We start from the raw sequence: 7,240 nt of genomic DNA on the forward strand, positions 1-7,240 counted from the left end.
AACTGGCCAGGCCCAATTACTGACCCCTGTGGTACACCATATTCCAGGCAAGCTTCATCTGAGAATGCATCATTGATACAGACTAGCTGACGTCTTCCTGTAAGATATGACTGGAACCAGTTAAGAGCAACACCATTTATGCCAATGCGATTTCTCAGACGGGTTATCAGTCTTTGGTGATCAACTGTATCAAACGCTGCTGACAAATCCAACAACACCAATAGCGTTATTTTCCCATCATTCATTCCTTGTAACAAATCATTCTGTACCTTTAAAAGGGAACTCTCCGTGCTATGACATGCACGATATGCCGACTGGTAATTCTCATTTAAATTATGCTTTTGAAGATATGGAGTAATGCGTGATGTCACTACACGCTCCAGAGTCTTTCCAAGAAAAGAAAGATTCGACACCGGGCGGTAATTTTTCAGCGTGTTATGATCCAAGTTTTGCTTTTTTATTAAAGGACGAACGTGAGCAATTTTCAGTTCATCTGGCACTATGCCGGTATTAAGAGAATGGTTAATGATTTCCGTTATTATTGGAACGACTGCGTCTATACACTTCTTCAGTATAGAAGTAGGAACTGGATCTAACCTGCATGATTTTGTTGGTGATTTCATCAGAATGTTGCGGATCTCATCTTGAGATGCTGGTGTAAATGTTGTGAGATGCTGATGAACAGCTGTCACAGGCTCATTAAATGACATGTCATCAATCTTGAAGTCGTCTCTGATGATCTTGATCTTGTGTACAAAGCAGGAATGGTTGCTTATAAAGCAGGAAATTTCCTGCTTTATAAGCAACCATTCCTGCTTTGTACACCATAGCTTTTGGAGGCGTGCCTTTATAACTATGCCTTTTGTTTGTTAACATTTTTGATTGGTTGATTTGTTTTATTATGTAATTTTGTGACTTATATATGTTATCCTTTGTTACAATTCTTTTCACCTGATGATGGGCTATGCCCGAAACATGTCGTTAAAATAAATCTATATTGAGGCAGTTTTAACTTATTTGATCTTGATTTTTATATATATATATATATAAATGGCTAAAGTTCAAAGGATCAGTCACCTTAACAGCTTTCAGATTGCATACATGTGTATTCAGCCATCAAAATATAAATAAACTATGGTGTGGTGTCTATTTATATCGCTTATTTTACCATATAAGTACCACAACCATTGGTATTAAACTTACCTTTGTAACATCCTAGAATTTCAAAATTCCCCTGACAAATATCTTCTCCAAAAATATGTGGATATATATATATGACTTTGGCATATACAGGAAGAGTGAACATATTGGTAACGTGACAGTTTGTGCTTGAACCTGGAAAAACCTAAAAGAAAATTAAACTAATAATCAGTAAACTCATTTGTAACATGTAATAAATTAATCATGTTATATATTATTTTATTATTTTATAAAATATTCAAGATTTAGGAGAAAAAACAATTTAATTTTATTTTGTTATGTTTATGTTATATGTACACATGTTTATATTTTCAAGATTTTACAAGTAAAGAATAATTATTATTACTGTATAATAATAACTTTTTTCCTACTAAATTAATTGTTAATATTGTGGTAATTAATTAGTTAATTTTAGTAGCATATCATTATTAAATGCATTAACAAATCCAGGTTGCTGGGACACTCATTGCTTAGGGTGGTTGAGGCCATTAATTTCCCTGGTTCTTGCACTGCCTTTCTATGCATGGTGGCTCACGCGTTGCTGAGTCACTTTGGGCGAGTCACTTGTGGAGCTTTTTTTTCCTTTTGTATTTTACATTTTTTTTGTGTGTAAGGCTTTTATATGTTTACCGTATATTAACAATTGTAAATGAGTGCCCCATTTTGGCAGTTATGGCACTTACATTTTTTTGTATTTATTATATTGTTGATGCTTTATGGAAATAAAGATACCGATATATATAAATTTGGCACCACTATTAATAATTCATTTGAAATGTTAGTGATACTTACTGTTGTTTCACAATTTATGTTACTAATTTGGTTAAAGCTAGTACCGTCCACACTATAACCAACTTCATAGGATTTTGAACTATTTGTTTTTAGTCCTGTTACTTCTGCTAAAGTTTTGAGATTCAAATGTAATGGATCATATGGGGATTGTGAACACTGTTGTGTTTGCCCATGTTCCAGCTCCAGGTCCTCACTGCAGAGGTCTGTTAAACATAATTTAATTATTAATTATCTCATAATGAAAACATTTTAATCAATTTTAAATTAACATCTAAACAATTGTATTAAAAAAATAAATGATAACATTCTGACACAGTGGCTATTATATAACACCTATATAAATTCCTGTCATTTGATTGGACGAATGTGGGTCACATGGCGTGCAATAGTACGCACTATTCAACGATCGTTAAATAGTACTTTTTGAAACATTTTTGTGTACGAAAAAAAACGTCTAGATGTTATATAAAACAAATAATGAATGTTTTGTATTCATGTAATGGTACAAATAATGGCACTTGGTGAATGATGAAAGGTTATATCAACTCGGCTTTGCCTCGTTGATATAACCTTTCATCATTCACCTCGTGCCATTATTTGTACCATTGCACTCATAAACATTCATTATTTGTATATTATTCAACAGATCACAATTTTATAATATAATTTATTTGACATATGACTATGAAAGAGAACATTTTAATATGACTATAATACTTCCAAATATCATAATGTATTACAGTTTAAAAAGTTAAGTATTTAAGTGCTGACCGAAGGGATGACCGCTATGATTTAAGGGTCATCTAAAATAACACTGTACGTCTGAATCCTTTTTCTATAATATAAGTTTACTGATTTTTCACGGATGGTAATTGTTAAGAAAATTCCTCATTTTCACATAAAGTCATATGGTTTCAAAATGAATTTAAAGTGTTCATTAAAAAAATATAAAAAACTATCATAAATTAAATACTAAATATGAATACTTACCATTTGATTTAATTCCTGAAATTAACAAGTAAAATATTTGTATATAAATAAAAATGTTTTTAAATGATGATAATAATAAAACCAAGAATACAATTTCAGAATTCTTTTCCCAAAGGAATGACGACAAAAAAAAAATTATATAAAATATATAAATATAAAAAATATATAAATAAAATTATTGTTGATATAAAGTTTGCACACCACATATATTAATTCTGAAAAGAACTTTTCAGAACTAATACGTGGTGTACCGCAGACTTTTTATCAACATTTGATTACACCATGCAAACCTTTAAACAATAAAATTATTAATTAATAATATAATCATAGTAGGATTGCGATTGGTGCATACATGTTTAGGTCATGTACATGTTCACATATAGATTCAACATAAACAACGCTCCTCTAGAAATTGCACATTAAAACTAGATTTGAACTCGTCACTTTGACGAGTTGGTTATCCGCACGATAAACGTCACGCCTACTACGTCCCTGGATAAGTTGTTAACCACAATTTAGCGCGTAGTAAAATTGCACGCACAGTAAAATAGCCAATCAGAACTTAGTCATATTTGTCCTGCTACATTATAGCAAGGAAATAAATGATTTGGGCTATACCAAACTCTGTTTACAGTATATACTGTATAAACAGTATAATCTGTATACATATTACATACAGTGTAGAATAGGTGAAATTAAGGGACCCGCCATTTATTCCTATTTTTAACATGGCGACAGTATCAAAATGAAACACTAAGATAGCAATTTCGGAAAAACATTATATCAGCAACAGCATATTAACGTGAAGAAGAAATTTGAATACGTAAAATATAGATGCGCACTCTTTTAAATGTGATGAAATATGACAAAAGATGAAAATACGACTTTTTTATTCAAAAGGCCATAACATGACGTCACAACATCCGATTGTTAAAATGTTCACATGAATTCGTATCGAATAGCTTCCAGAAAACGTTTTAATCATGATTATCACTTTTATTCTGATGAGCTATAACAGATTGAAATTTACTGTAAATATGAAAATAAGTGACCCATGTTATTTACATTTTTAGACATGATGACGTCATAAAAATTAAAATATTTTTAATTCATGCGAAAGATAGTTAATTGACGAAGAAAATATCAAAATCTGGGTTAAAATTGAAAACGGATAAGTGGAGATGCGCTCTATTAAATGTGATGCGCTATGATGAAAGATACAAAAATCCTATATTTTATATTCGGATGGCCATACGATGACGTCACAATGTCTGGTTAGCCATATTAATACATGATCCGATATCTACAACTCATCAACTTCCAGAATATGTAATAAAAACAACTTTCACTGTTTACAGTAGTTTAGAAACTACGACTGTATTTTTTAACTTTTTCATCAAAAACGCGCGCAAATTGTCCAATTCTACGTGCTCGTATGACGTAATTTTAAGTCAAAATTGTTTAAAGATTGGTAAAATTACTAGAAAAGGCTGGAAAAACATAAATCACTCGAAAAAAATAGTTTTTAACTCTATGTGCACGTGTGGGAATTTTTGATAAGCTCGAAAAGACATGAAACGCGTAGAAAGTTGATTAAAAATAGATTTTTTGCATTATAAAATTTTAAACTTTCTTTGAAACATGCAATTTTTTTCCACAGACAGTTAGCGCAAGATATAAATTAAACTTTTGTTAAGTTTCAATTTAATTGTTATATGGTTTTCGATTTATGTTAAATACGCGAAATTCGTATAAACGCGTGTAAGTCATGCTGCGCAACTCTGACGTCATTAAAAAATATGAGGTGCACAACTTCATGTGAATGCCCATATGTTGACAAAGTTATGAAATGTTATGTTTACACGTTTTTTAGTTACGCGAGACACAAAATTGACAGAAAGAATAATACAGAAAAAAAAAGATGATTTCAAGCAATTACAAGAAGTTATCTGCTGAATGCGGATAACTAATTAGTGATAAACGCATTAACAACCAACATAACTTCTGTAAGAAATTTTTAAAATAGAAACTAAAATAATTTGTATTCACTTACCAAAATGTTCACAAAGAAAAGAGCGCCCTTGTACATCACAAGAAACATTTTTAAATTTGAAATCAGAATTTACATTCAAAACAGTACATTTCTTTGACTCGTCGAACTGAGTCAATGACCAGGCACCATATGACAATGAAGTTTTATCTGGCCATAAAAACCTATCCGATTGCAAATCATAGCGGAGTCCAATAAGCAGTGGTTGATTTATTGAGCAAAAGTGTTCTGAAAAATGTTCTTTAATTAGTTCATATTCTGATTGTGTTTCTATCATGGCTAAATAAGCTCCATCATTTTCACACATGTTTGTTTGATGTTCATCTTCATAGATCTTATAACAGGAATAGCTTATACTTGACAGAGAAACATATCCTGTTTTACATTCTGTAAACAACAAAAAATTAATTAAATAATAATAAATTAATGTTTTTTAGAAGTCAATTACAGTGTATGTGATAAAAATTGTTGATAATCTCTAGTATGCAGAATCCTGTAACATTTTTCACAGCCAAAAATTGGTAGTTCATTAGTGATCTGTATAAAGAGTATTTAATACTAATATGCTAATATCAACCTTATTGGTCTGGTCGATGGAATATATATGTAAAGATAAAAATTAGCATAAACCTCTGCCTACACTATCAAACTAGTTACAAAGCTTAACAATAAAGATACACATTTCATTCACATATCTTGTGTGCAATTTTTCATCTCTATAAAGCTTGGTTTCCACTTGGATGCATGTAGTAATTAGGCACAGAGCAATCCAAATATTTAAATTGATCCATTGCTTTGTGTCAAATTACTTATGATGTCCTTGAGCATCTAAGTGGGAACCAAGTTCCAACAAAAATTGAAAAGAAATTTACCAGAAACTGCCAGTTCTAATTCTGAACTCGGACTTTCATAAACAACCTCATAGGAACTAATCCTTTTTCCAACAGTAATCGAAAACATTTTTGAAGTTTCAGGAAAAAGATTTGGAATGACAACAGTAGTTTGATCAGTCTGTGCCATTACAGTATTTGAACTGTTCTCTAGTCGCATCAAGACACGGTAGGACCTCGTATAGCTTTGGTCAACTTCCCAGTTCAAGACAACATTAGTGCCAATGGATTCAAAAGTCAGTGTGTGCACATCAAAGTTATCTGTAACAAATTAATTAATAAATAAACACGTGTAATTGAAATTTGAAAATTTAAACAATTTTAATGACTGTAAAAATGCAAATATTCAAATGCAAATGTTGAAATGCAAATATACTTACGATTATCAGTTTTCTCAAATGTGGTGAATGCTATAAAATATAATTCTTCTGTTATTCAAGAACATAATAAAAGAAATAAAGAACCTGCTTCCTAAAGTCTTATAAGTTTGATTGAAGAGCAAACTACTGTATTACCAAACCCTTTGGCCATTCCCAATTTGGCTAAAGCTCTGTCTACTCTATCAAACTAAATGTGATGTGCCCATATATGGACATGATTTGAGCACATCACACCTTTTTTGTCAAACTAGTTTGATAGTGTAGACGGAGCTTTATAGAAACACCCTTAAAATTAAAAAATGGTCAATGAATGTAGGGAAGGCTGACACTCTCTCTAGTTCTGCAGTGAAGAAATCAGCATACAGTGTATGTATTAAAGCCTATTGTTCCTACGGTTGTATTTAAACAGCACTTTGTCCCTTCATTTTTTAAAATATTTATATATTATATAAATTATTTTATGTAAAGCTCTGTCTACCCTATCAAACTTGTTTGACAAAAAATTGTGATGTGGCCAAATATGGTAGTGATATGCCCAAATATGGTAGTAATATGACATCATGTCCATTTTTGTTACATAAGGTTTGATAGTGTAGACAGAGCTTAACACTTACTTATTTCACAAACAAATTTTTTTAATTGATTATCACAAGAGATAGTTTTCCATTTCCCGGTTTCTACAAACAATGCAACACAATTGGAATCCGCAATATCCATTGAACTTTCGTAGAAATCTGTAAGATCAAAAGTATTTTTTTCCATGTTATGGTTTTCTATAAATTTTCGATTTCTTCCTTTTCCTCATATCTTACGCACTTATGTTTTATTAGCACTCTAAAAATATAAGCATGTTAATAAAGGATTTTCTGTTTCTACTGACATGAATGATATTACTAGGTTAATTATTACTGGGTTAAGTATTACTAGGATAATTATTA

The 7,240-nt window shown here is 31.0% G+C and overlaps 1 long non-coding RNA gene across 1 annotated transcript; it reads right to left on the bottom strand.

The window, feature by feature from the left end:
• Positions 1-5,852: 5,852 nt before the first annotated feature.
• On the bottom strand, positions 5,853-7,081 carry LOC140056186 (uncharacterized). The gene is made up of 3 exons (XR_011846733.1): positions 6,917-7,081; positions 6,303-6,332; positions 5,853-6,183 (listed from the first exon to the last, which is right to left on the bottom strand). It is a non-coding gene; the product is annotated as an uncharacterized lncRNA (long non-coding RNA).
• Between the last annotated feature and the right edge of the window lie 159 nt (positions 7,082-7,240).

The sequence above is a fragment of the Antedon mediterranea genome, chromosome 8 (assembly GCF_964355755.1).
Source record: "Antedon mediterranea chromosome 8, ecAntMedi1.1, whole genome shotgun sequence".
NCBI classification, from domain to species: domain Eukaryota; kingdom Metazoa; phylum Echinodermata; class Crinoidea; order Comatulida; family Antedonidae; genus Antedon; species Antedon mediterranea.